Below are 13731 nucleotides of genomic sequence, written 5' to 3' on the forward strand. Positions count from 1 at the left end.
CTTCAGTCTTTGAGATTGTGCTAAGTATATTTACTCAAGATTTATGACAAATCCCACAGAAGTAAGGAGAATGCTTAATACAATTCAAATAGGCTGGAACTTACCATCTAAATAAGAACTAATCTACTGCCTGCCTGTGCTTCTCTAGGAAGGGACACCACCACTCCCAGTGTAAAACAAAAGAGGACTTTAGGGAAATAGAAAGTCTGAAAATCCTCATAGTCTATTCATGGGTTGTCTCCTTTTAACTGACATTTCAAAAGTTACGCCCGCCCATGACAAATGCACTTTTCAGGTTTTGCTTTCTTTTTATGATTTTCAGTCTGTGCTAAGAAAATCCTATAATACTTTCTCTTGCTCTAGCTATAAACATGGAAGAATTCTGATCAAAGGAGACTGTTTCAACAGCTGTGTTTCAAGGCAACATGTGCAACTCTCTTGGCAGCTTCAGCTTGTAAGGTTCGAAGAAAGCAGAAGTATTTGCAAAGTCTTTGCATGTTTGAATTGTCAAAAATATTGAATATATTGTCTTTGCTTGGTGCTTTGTGGGATCTCAGAGCCATAGTCAGGCAATAAAAAAGCCCTGCAGCAGGAACCCTTAATTAGTTCAAAGAAATCAGAATGATTGCTTTTGTGATTTGGGTTTTTTGGGTTGTTTTGGTTTGTTTGGGTTTTTTTAGTGAACATAATCTGCCTTATCCAGCTATTTGTCATCAGAAATAAAATTTTATTTTCTTGGATAAATGGTCTCGGATTAGTTACAGGAGAAAAGGAGGGACTGTTGCTCTTTTTTCCTAAACAGGGAAGAGGGACTCCCCTCCCATTACTTTTTCACAGCCAGGGAAATGAACACTTCCATTATGCTGGACAATGTGGAGCAGAAGTAGCAGGTGGTGATTGCTACTAATCAGGAAGTTAAGCAATAGCCATACTTGAGCACTCTCTATAGGATTACTGTTTATGGGAAGATTTGTCCCCTATCTGGGCACCACTGGAAAGAAAAGAGAGTGAGAAAGATGAAGATGCCTATTAGTTGCAGATTTTCCATCTGCTCCCCAGCTCCTCACACACTACACACACTGCCGGCTGCCTTCCCTTTACTGCCCAACCTGTCCAAATGATTCCAGCCGACATCCAATAAATCCATAAAAATAGATCCTTCACTGAATCCTGTCCCTGCTCCTCCATTCCTGCTGAAGGAAAGCCAGCCTTTGGCACAGCATACTGGCTGGTGCCCCTGTGAGCTGTTACTTGGCTGATCAAAAGGGACACTGATTCCCCTGGACTAGGCTTATAAATTGAATCTTCTTTTTTTTAACAGCATGCATTGGCAGGAAAGGGAAAGGAAGCTGTTAGTGCCACTTTTACTCTAGGAGTTACTCCTTTATTGTCAGACAGATGCCAATAAGTGGCTTGGATTTGCTAAATAGGTGTAACTCTGTGTCACAAACCCTTCACCATAAGGTACCACAGAGTTCATCCTCCAACGCAGCAAAATCACAGAATGCTTTGGGTTGTAAGGGACCTTCAAAAATCCATCCCTTCTACAGGATGGACAGGGTGATCATGTTTCACTAGATCAGCCTGCTCAAAGCCCTGTGAAATGACATTGAGCACTTTCAATGATGGGGCATCCACAGTTTCTTTGGGCAGCATGTTCCAGAGTCTCACCACTCTCACAAAACAAATTCTTCCTTATATTTACCTTCTTTCACACTGGTCCCACTGATCACCAAATCTTGTTACTGCAGGCAGAACTAATCCTCTGAATCCTCAGATAGCTGAGAGCTTGAGTGGTGTTGTTACACACCTCTAGTTTTTCTGTCTCTGACACTTTTCTCTGCTCTAACATCAACAAGGACATGTCATCCAGATCCAAAAGTAGATCAAATTTGATATACAGATTCAAGCCCCAGAACTGCAGAAGCCATGAGCTTCTTCAGTCTCCTAGCATCTCACAGGTTGCCCTCAGGACACAGGGAGATTAGCAAGCCAAGCACTTTGCTGATCCAGAACACAGCAGCCATCCCATTAAGTTCAGTGCCTTTCTTTCAGGGAGGACAGTAAATGATAGACACAGAGTGATTCAGCACTGCCCCACATCTTGCCAAGGTTAACTTACATGTATTTTATATGCCTTCTTGAATTTGTCCAAAAGTCAAAGCCACCTCATACTGGTGACACCTAAAAGACTATGCTAATTAGGCCTGACATTTAAATTTTTTTTGATCAATATAGGGCATATCATTCTTCTGTGCTATGAGCTACAGATTTTTAGGTCTTTCCTCTGGACTAATGCAATTTATGCAAATTAGGTATGACCCCTGGACTTTGTTGTACTGCCAGCATGTCCTGGAAGCATAAAAGGATATCCTAATGATCACCAAGTACAGAGCCCTCTGAATTTTCTATAATTCCTCCAGGACAAAACCTTCTTTAAATACTGTTTATTCCAGTCATTTCAGTACCACTGTTTGCTTTCTTATCTGTTGACATGGAGGCTTAGCTTCCTCGGAACATTTTTGTCTGAAGGATCATTATTTTCTTTTCCAAGCATCCCATGAACAGACCAATTGTACTTCATCAATTTTAAATTTTGACTGTCTGCCAACTGCTTTCAAATCTAAAGCCAATCAAAATTTAAGGAGATTCAGAAAGCACAGAAAGAGGAGTATATCCACTTCAAAAAGGTTACCCAACTGTTTGTTGTTGTTGTTACATTTTGTCTCAGGCTTTATAATGATGGCTTTCAGCATTTTGGCTCTGTTTATGTGTCCTTGTTTAAAAGTCAGGGCTGTGCCTGCCCTTCCTGAGGCTGCAGACACACAGTGGGCTGCTGTGCTGTTCATCATTCACATCCAAGCCTCTGCTGACTCCAGAGTCCAGTCTGACAAATTGCCAAGAAAGATGCCTTCTGCATTTACTTGGAGGGACTTCACTTTCACAGCTGCTGTTTATCATAAGTAATTTATCTTGGAATCATCATCTAATGTCAGTGGGTTTTTATGGGCATCAAATTTTACTTAACAGACCACAGATAAGCCTCATATAATTATATCTGTTGGTTACAGATATAATTATGAGTAAGACTCTAACCTAGCTGTATGTCAGGGAAATAATAAATGCTGTCAGTACCTGGAATAACTAAGATCCAATGCTACTTAGCTTCTCAGATATGAGATGATCCATGCTGTAACACCTCTGACATCAGCATGACCTCAGCAGGATGAGTTAGCTGAAAGTTTTCTCCTAAAATTTGGAAAATTCTAACGATATCGTATGAAACTATGTAAAAAGCTACAGCTGTATCTCAGGTTTTTTACTGACCACAGGGACTATATCTTCTGAGGCCATCACCTTCAGGAGCAGGCCTGCCACCCTTCTTGGTGATTGGAAAACTCTACCAGTAGGAGGCAGGGGCAGATGGCTTCCTGACTTATAGTGACGCCTTGATTTCTCTGTTCTACCAGATTGGCATCCTACAGAGAATTTTAAAAATCAGTGCTTCCCTGCAATGACCTGTGGTCATTTTCATTATCCAAACTAAGCCAAAAACATATAATATGGACACAAAAGTACTAGGGTTTGAATATTTCAAGAGTTACTTTGCTCCTCCTGCTTTGGAAGATATTTTGTCTGTGATAGAAAAACAAAGAGTGAAAAGTTATCGCAACTCATGTAATTATGACAGGTTTTTGCCCCATTCTTCATGTTTAATAAAAGAGTGTGAGAACAGACAGAAGACTAACATTACTGGAGGTTTACTTATGAATAGTACATAAAACGAATGCTGCCTCTGCTACAGTCAAAGGTGACAATACTCTCATGGGGTTTCTTTTTGGGGCCCTAGAAAAGAAAAAGTAACCAAAGCAAATATGTTCATTCTGTGCCCCATGTATTTGGGTAATGGCAAGGCAAAAAGGAGGGCTAGGAGACAATCTCAGATGTAGTAAATCAGGTTTTGTATGCAGGAGGCAGGCATGTACGCTGAAAGAGTGGAATCAAAGTTGAAAATTACTTTTCAGAAGTTGGCTTAAGCTGTGAGACTGTATCTTGGGAAGGAAAGAAGGACCACAATCCACTGTTCTTCTTTTGCCAAATTTGAAATGAGAAATGTTGCCCAGGGGCCAGTGTCTTGGGGAGAGTTTCTGGACTGTGAAACTCAGCCTCAGAGAGAGGAAATTAAGTCAAGCTGCAAGGAAGAGTCAATGTCTCAGAGATGGCTGAATTACAACCACATTTCTCTCTCTGTGTTCCCAGGGTGTTGAGTTCAGCTTCTCTCCAGTCAGTCTGCTCAAAGTTGCAAGTCCCATTCAGGTACTCCTAATTCTACCTATACAATGTAATACATTATTTTCTGCTGGGACTACAGTGTCTAACTCAGGAATTTAACTCTGGAAAACATAAGCTGAAAGTTATGAGTGACAATGAAGAATATAAGTTTTGTGGTTCAGGCTATAAGCTGATGTAGATCTGCTGTGACTGCAGACAGTTCATTTCCCTAAGAAATCAGTCTAACTCTTTTCATGTTTCCTTAGTGTTGAAAAGAAAAATTGAGGAAAAATATAAAATATCTAGGAAAGTGAGGGGCATATGATTTTAGTTATAGGTTAATTTTTAGTATAATAAATGAAATTGGAATGACTGTAAAGTACCTCCTAAGTAAGTATTCCTGTATTTAAGCTGATAGTTTCTAGAATGCCATTTTGAAGTGCTAAGTTGTAAAGTGCTTAAAATAGTGATTTATAGAAATCTAAACACCACCCAGAAGGAGAGCTTTTTTCCCCTAGAATTAATGGACTTTGTTTTGTGGTAAAGAAAGCTTTCTTTCTCTTCAAGAAGCTCTGTATAATGTGAACAGATTCTGTATAGATGAGGCAGAATGCTGGAGGAACAGAAAGGTTTGGTTTGTTTTCTTCAGAAGTCAGCTTGAGCCTTCTTCCAACAGAAAATCACCGGATTGTTTGGGCTCTTGTTTGCTTACTTCAGTTCTGGGTTTCTGTACTCTTGTCCTCCTGGGAGATTTCTTGTTCATTTCCTTATTCCTGTCTCTTAGAATATTGGTGTCATCCTCAAATGCTGTAACATGGTTCAGGCAAAAGAGCAGTGAAGCACCAATTGCAGAAAAAAATCACATATGATTTTGTAGTGTGCAGTGCAGGGTTCCTGTCTAACTGCATGGCCAAGCTAACCAATAAGATATAAAATATTATTTTATTTTTTAATTTATATATGCAGGGCTGTTTTAATCAATATTCAGTATATCCTTGTTAAATGATGTTTTGCATACGTACCCTCTAAAGGGTGCATTATGAACACATTAACTGCAGGAGAAAGCTTAGCCCCATTTTATGTTTGTGGGAAGTACAAAATGTAAATTTGCATGTGGTTTAGGTAGTTGAGAGTACAGCATATCTGATGGTGATGTGAAACAGGGCAAGCGCTCTGTCAACATCACAAAAAAAGTGTGAAACCTACACCTACAAGCTTAATTGAAGCTAAGGTTTGCTAGCCTGCATGGACCACCAGCATCATCTGAAGAGGAAAAAGAAACAAATGTTGAAGTCATTGAGCATCCCACCCACGCTCCTGCCCATTAGTTCCAGCCAGGCTGTACTAACACTGCGGCTGTGCACCAGCAGCATGCTCCGACCATCTGGCTAACCCCAGAGACACATGTGGGCAGCTTATCTTCAGACATCAATGCCAGCTTTCAGCCACAGCACTAACAGCTGGATCAAGCCAGAGAATGGAATATGCATCTCCCAAGTTCCTCTTTTTCCATAAAGACCAAATGACCTGGGGTTGACAGTGTTGTTTTAAGTGAAGACTCTTGGTCAGATTTGCCTATACATTCCCTGTTTCTTTGTAAAATGTGCTGTACATCTGATTATAGTTAAAGAGCATCAACGATAGTGTGAATCTCCAGTATCTATTAGCAGGTTAATATTTTTAACTTGCTTAGTGGAAATGAGGAATAATCTATAGATATATAAAATGGGAAAATTACCCACAACAATTCTCATCATCTTTAGCATTCTATGCTTAGGAAATATTACTGCAAGCTGTTTGAAACTCATTATGGATTTGTCTCCTTAACCTCTTGCAAGTGAACTTTTGAAACATTTTATAAAAATTTAGGACAATGGGATAGAATATTTGTATTTCAAGTACCACGTAACCCATCCAGCAATGAGAAGTGTTACATGCCTTCCTGCTTACCTGTTGTGAAACTAATATTTACCAGAAAGGATAGAGTTACCTGAGCATCTGAATTCCCACAAGGAACTGACCTGCTGGCAACCTTCTTCCTGATGCACTCAGCATGCCACAATTCTCCTCATGAGGATGTAGGGTATAGAGATGCTGAATGCAAAACTACCAGTCACAGAGAATAAGGATCACTAAGGAATAGTCATATTGGAAACAAAAGTAAAAATACTTCTTTTTTAAAGGGGAATCCCATTTACCTGCATGTGTGTGGCTGCAGTATCATATGAATGAATCCTGAATAGCTCATAGTGCTGTGAGCTCACAGTGGTTCTACAACCACCTTGTCAGCCTCCCTACAGAACCCTGTACCTGTAAATATATGTGTTCTCTGTACAAATGGTATTTCCAGTGACAAACTTACAAATGTATCATTATACAGGCAAGCTCAGTCCCTGCAAATAACCAAGAAAAACAAGAACACAGATAATACTTTGATAAGTGATTCTTTTCATCTTAACCCCTTCCTTTTTTTTCAAAGCTCCATTTTTAGCCTTACACATGGCAACTACAGATATACAACCGTGTGCTTGGAAGATAAAGGGCAGGTAGAAAAAATTCCTCTGATCTTTTTTTTTCCCCCCTCCATCTGCAGGGTGCCCTGGAAGAAGCAGATGAAATAAACAAAGTGCACAGATCCACCTCCAGATTGTCTTCCCTCAGTCATGACTACCACCAGGCTCTTACTGATGTTTCCTAAAGAAACCCTGATTAACCCACACACCCACATTCAGTATCTCTACTTGGATACCACACTTCTCTTTTTAATTGAGGCTATTCTCTCCCCCACACCACCAGTAACTAACCACAAGGCCCTTCAGACAGCTTGTCCAACTGCACACTAACAGGTTGTTAACCCTACACTTTCCCCAAGTATCACTTGTTCTTCCACCACTCCCAACCCACTTCATTGTGTAAGACCCTCCCTCTCCTTGTTTGCTTCGTAAAGATCAGGAACTGAACCCAGCTGCTTCTTGTTTCTGAGGTAATTGCCAGCATTTCCACAGCTGCTTCAGGGATGAGTTGAGGTTTTAAGTGGCTGGGGTGGTTTTTCTTTTCTCCTTGTGCTTAGTTTCTGACCTTGTATGCTGATACCTGCTGGCAAAGAGATGAGCACCTCACTGATGTGAAAGTGCCTTGGTCCTAAGCAAGATTTTTCACAAAGCAGGAAAGGATTCGTCGCATCTGCAGAAGAAAAGGTACAGGTTAAGGTTTTATTGTGAGGTGTATATGCTGACTTGTAATCAGACACACATGCCATGTTTCTTCAGCAGGTTAACTTGCAAGCATTTCAGCAGGCTTTTGGTCACCATCTGGAAACAGAAAAAGCAATCAAACTTTACCTGAATAACACTGGGAAAATTGCACCCTGATTATCAATGTATACTGTGTGGTTTAAGTTGCACAAAATACATGGAAAGAATTGCATCAAAGCTGCAAAGCCAAGCAATCCAAAGATTGACTTAAAATTGCATAATAGGGCTTCTAAGTGCATACTTGTTCTGGTGGTCTCTAGTAATTTATTGGTCCATATTGTTCATTTTTTTTCTTCATCCTTGCTCAGAATGCTCTAAAAAATACTTCAGTCTGTTTAGCATAAAATCTTGTTTCATGTCAGAACTTTAGAGACAAAATCTTGTGTTCCCAGAAATATTCAGTAACTTCAACTGTACCACTGTCTTTGCTCTTGCACTTTTTATGCTTCTAAGAGCTACTTTACCTTGGGACTCTGGCACTGCTAGAAAGTTCATCCCATGCACTAGAGGAAGGGCAGGGTCCTGTGGATTAAAAATAAAGACTGCAAATATATGGATTTACTGCGACAGGAAGATTAAAGCTTCTAAATGACTCTGTTAGAAATGGCTTATGCTCTGCTGATGTAGAATATGGGCAGATCTGTTGTATGCCTCTCTATCCTTGCTCAGCAGAAATCTTGGCTAGGAAAAGGACTACTGCAGGCCAGGCTGTGTGAAAAAGCTTTGCTTACTCAGAACTGCATGTACATCTGCTGCTGCTGCTGGTTCTGTCTGTTTAGCTTTGTAAAAATAAATATGAGTTAACCTCCATCTGCAGAGATGTGAAAGACCTTCCCTTAGTCTTTCATTCTTGAAGTCTAGATGCCAGAGATGTCAAAGTGTAAGAGCCACAGTGAGAAAAAAACTTTTGTCAAGTTTTAGCACACTTGAGAAAAGTACAAGTGTGCCCAGTCTTAGGTACAGGCTGGTGTCTGCCTGCCTTGGGGCTGGGAAGGGGGAGAACCATGAAGAGCAATGCTTCTGTGGTTCACTCATCTGACACAGGGAGAATCAACAGTGTACCTTTGTTATTTCAGTTCTCACACTCTTCTGTCCTTGTTATTAAAAAAAAAAAAAAAAACAGCAAAAAAAACCAAACGGGATGTTTGATTGTTGGTGTTAAGTGTAAGGGAAGCATGCGCTGAAAATGGTTTGAGGTTGAATACTAAAATAAAGGGTTACCATGGATGGTTTTGGGGAAAACTGATAGGCCATTTTCAGTCACAAATGCAAAGGCTCAGAGGAAGTCAGAAAGGTGCATTGAAGACCTGCTTGCCCCCTTTTGTGTGTTAACAGAAAGGTGTTTGATATACTCAGTTTTTGTGGCACTAGCAGGATGAATGCGGGCATGACTTTAAATATCACACCAGGATCATCAGACTGCTGATTCTACCAGTATGAGAAGTAAACCCTGATAGAGAAGTGCAGTGAGTTTAATGAGAAAGAAGAAGATAAGAGAAGGTGTTTTTGGGTTTTTTTTTCCCTCTTTTAAAATACCTAAGTCTTTTGCCTTGTGATCTCTTTCCCCCTCTTAATAGTTCTGCGTATTGGTTTGTCTGCTTTGAAAAATGGAAGGGTAAAATGCATGTTTGCAAATGTAATTTCTCTTAAATACTTCTATTGACTTTATTATTATCATTTTTTTATGCATGGACTTCTATGGCCTTAGAAAGGAATATTTTCTGCAGATCCTTTACTTTTCAGGGGCTTGACTGTGCAATTTTGTTGTCTTTTCACAATAGAACATGAAATTGTTATTGAACTCCTGATATTTGTTGCATTGACTCATTGGTACCTTTTTGTACTGGAAAGTTTTCCCGGAACTATGCTTGTGTCAGCTTAAGCATTTCTGGAAATAATAGCAGCTACCTGATTTTTTTAATTGATCCAGAAATGGTCTGACTAGCATTGTGGGCTGGCGCCTTATCTTCTATTATTTGAGGAAAAAAAGGACTTTATGTAATGTCTGGTTATAGAATAACATCTTTTTAACTTTCACATCCCTCTATTTTTTTTTTCTTTTTTCCCTGTGGTAGCTGGGAACATAATCTGGCAGTGTCTTAGTCACTGTGAGCTTGCTGCTTTGGGATGCTTTAACAGATAAAGGAAAAGGAATTCTACAGTAGGTGAATGGGTGTCCTCTATGAAGTAAATCTATGAAAAATTACTTTCAATTCCAGGTAATTTAAACAAAACTGAGTAATTTATGTGTAAAATTTTGTGCAAAAAATGGTTATTTCATTTTATAATTATGTAAACAATCTATGTCACAGTATAATTTAGTGCTCAAGTTCCCCTTCTGTTTGATTATTTTTAAAGACTCCAACTACTTTCAGGTCTTAAAAGTTACTTTTCAAACAATGCTTCAATGCAGTCTAGTTTTACACTGTTTGAAACTTTACCTAATGAGTGTCAATATGAGAAAAAAATAGTGATCATGTATTACTCTTACTTATAAGCACAGGGTAAATTAAATTCATAGGGTTTTTTAGTGCAACTTGTCACCTAGTGTCCATGCATCTGTGTGAACCACTCTGCTTGAAGTCAAAGGCTTTCTTTCTCTAGACATATGCAAATTCACCACTAGGGAGAAGAGGGAATTAAACTCCAATACCAAAACCTCAGTAGATGTACTCTCAAGCACAATGTACATCTGTCTACAGAGTAATTTTTAGGTAAATGCCTACTTGGGAATAGTGCAGAAAAAGGCCTTTCAAAAAACCCCCCTATGAACTGTGTAAATTTACTCAGCCTCTCCTATTTTTGAAATAAATTGCTTCCATGTGTGTTCTACCATTTCTAGGTAGACCTCCTGAAGCTATTCCAGTATAATTCACTTCCAACTTATATAATAGAGTAAAAATATCTCATCTGCTAGTGTATGTCCAAACTGACCCAGAATTGCACATTCAGGACCACTTTATAAGGAAAACTTGGTTGAGCAAAGAGAAACAGATGTTTCCTGCCTAGTAGCATGAAGTGTGTTAGTGTGTTGGACGGACATCCAGGATTGCAGTTGCTACGATATTCTCTCCAAGCAGCTTCAGCACTAAAGATTTTGATTTTCAGCAGCTTTAGGAGGGGGCCAGCATCCACTGTGGATGCAATTGCCAGAGCAGAATGCGGGAGGGGAGACAAGGATTACTAGGTGAGGAATGAGCAGTGAGTAACTGGGTATAGGGAGGTTTTGGTCTCTGTGTCAGTGCCTGGGTGCCCACCTCACCACACACTGGGGTGGGCTCTGGGGTGACACCAAAGCTTCAACAGTGGCTCAGGACTAAACTACCCCTTGTGGTGGTTCATCAGCTGCCAGTACCCAAGGGAAGTTACTGTGGGTGCCTTGCATGCCTCTCCCTGATTGGAGGCATGCTGAGAGTCCTCGAAAATCCAGACCAAGGCATTTTATGGCCGCAGAACAACAAAAGAAGATAAGGGTGTGGGGTGGAGGGGGAGAGTGTGTGTGTAAATAATGCAAAGGCCTCCTGTTTCTCCAAAATGCAAGGCAGCTGTGGCTTCTTCTGTGGCTACATGTTTTTCTTGTGGATAATGGCTCCCCTTTGTAGATTACTTTTTTTCCCCCAGGGCCACTTTTGCTTCTTGTGGACTGCTGTTAACTTCTCACTTTTCCAATTTCATTTTACAAGCTAGAATAAGTGTCTGGAAACCGAGGTTCAAACCTTGTATGCATAGTATGGGTTGAAATCAGGGTATCCCACTTGCACAGAGTGCTACAGATGCCTGTCTATATGCCACCCCTATGTATTCACATTTTAGACTGTTCAGGTTTCCCCAGGCAATACAGGTAAAGTTCATGAGGCAACAAGACACGGAGCCACACATTTGTCCTGGAATGTCAAAAGGCTTGTGTTCCATGCCTACTGTTATGACTATTTCTGAATTTTGTTACATGAATGATTTGAGAAAGGTGATCTTTTATTTATCTTTTATTTACCATTGGATTTACTACTTAACAAAGAAGCCTATGTAGGTTGTTTTTTTTTTTTTTTTTTTTTTTTTGTCACAGAGGGAGTTTTTACTCCACATTATTTCTGTGTCAGAACACTGCAGAGGAGTGATGGGTTCAGAAGAGGTAAATCTTTGCTTCATCAGCACTCTGTGTGCAAACAGAGTGACTGATGCAGTCTGGAGCTCTTTCCTGAAGGCATCATGCAGGAGGCTGGTTGCTGGAATAATGAGTAGAAAGATAGTGGGCAGATTAGCACCCTATAATTACTGTTTGAGCTAATTTATGATGAATTATGATGAATTTCAATCTTCTGCTTCCACAAGGTTTCCAGAGACTTTACAAAGTGAAGCCAGGGGAGGGGGGCAGGGCAGAAGTCACCACCAAAACCCTCCATGTGTGAGGGCTTTTATCTACTGATTAATGGCATGGCTTGTGATTGCACTTTGAAAATGGTGACAAGAGAAACTGATACAGTGATTGTGTTACATGGTCTACATCCAGAATAGTAATCTACTTTGACTTTTTACTATTATTTTGATAGGAAAAAAAATTTGCTTATATAGAACATTCACTGATTTATTATTTTCACTGATTTGTGGTAGTTTCTGGTTTTAAAGAGTGGAGCAATAGGTACCTTGAGAAAGTTGTTTATTGCAACTGCGTTACATTGAAGCAAAGTTTGATTTAGGAATAAAACTGGGGGTCTTTTTGCTTTATCTGTGAAGATTGGAGTGCATTTGCATTAGTCGTGCTGCTGCATAAGGAAGAGGAAGTTGCAATTGGGAGATTGCTTAGTGGAATTAAGGAACTGGGAAAGTTATTTTTAGACTCAAGTTTTCTGTTTTTTCAATATTTTGTCTGGGCAAGAAAACCGGAAACAAATTGAACACTAGGGATTCATGAAGAGAAGAGGCTGCCTGTGACGTCCTCATGGGACTGATGAGTTTGTAAATTGCTGCCACTCATTTTACTTATTTGAGTTTCCAGGGAAGGTCAATAGATGTGAAGGCACTTTTAATTGGTTGCAGCTCTCCACTGCTGTTGCCCCCTCTGCACACATGACCCGAAGGTCTCCCACCCCTGTAGCAGGGAGCTGGTTCCCTCTGAGCTAGCTGATCCATGCAACCCCAGAACAGTGTTCTCTGGCAGATTTCTCTTTTCAACTATCATATAAATAGACAGGAGCAGATGGGGCATCTTTCAGGTTAGGGATTAAGAAGAGGCTGAGAGAGGAGATGGCAGAATACAGGAAAGTACAGACCTTTATTTCTAACCTCAGGTTTTCAGTAGTGCAGTGAGAAATTAGATCTAGTATAAACAGTTCTTAGTTTATAACAACAGTAAGCTTGAAATTATACCAATACAAGAAAACTTTTACAGCTAATTTATAGAGAAAAACAGAGGAAAGAATTGTTAAGTTCGTTTTCCAAACCTTGAGCTATTACTGCACAGGCACTGCTCTCAAAACAATCCAGTAAACAGTTATGGTGGATCCATCAGAGTCTGTTTTCTGCTTCTGATGTTCAAGTCAGTAACTGAAGACATTGGTAGCCTGTGTTAGAAAAAGCTTGTATTTTGTTGAAATGCACTGTGCTTACTCCTACAGGTTTGTTCCCAGGAATTTCTGTAATGCATAATCTCAATACTGGTGATTTAGCTACTACCTAGTCAGGTTGGTGGTGGCTCATCTTTGAAAGCCACTCTCCAGACACAGCTGGGATAACTCTGGTGCTCTCCAGCTATTTTCTGCTACTGTATCCTAGAGTGTGACTGCTCTTATGAATTTTGATTCCTGAAACTTCTTAAATAATTTCTCACTTCTGTCCATAAGCCTGCTGAGAAAGTATTTCTAAAATAAGGGCAGAATGAATTTATTGACTTCTTAAATATTTCAGTGACTCTTATGTTAACTTGTTTCTGTTGGTATGATAAATATGTGCATAACTGTAAGGAAAAGTCCCCATCTGAACTCTCCTGGGCTGTCTAAGCACAGAGCACTCTAAGGCTTGTATAATACTCCTCAGTGGACTGTGCAGCAGCTTAGTTAGAAGATCATTGACACTGTGCTGGATATGTATCATCCATCTTGATATCAGAAAAGACACTTTAGGCTGTCGGTATTGGTGCTGCTGTTTTAGTGTAGGTAAGGATATAAGTTTATTCCACTTACAACTGCTGGCAGTGAGCATGAGGGTCCAT

Source organism: Melospiza melodia, chromosome 5 (genome assembly GCF_035770615.1).
Source record: "Melospiza melodia melodia isolate bMelMel2 chromosome 5, bMelMel2.pri, whole genome shotgun sequence".
Taxonomy (NCBI): Eukaryota; Metazoa; Chordata; class Aves; order Passeriformes; family Passerellidae; genus Melospiza; species Melospiza melodia.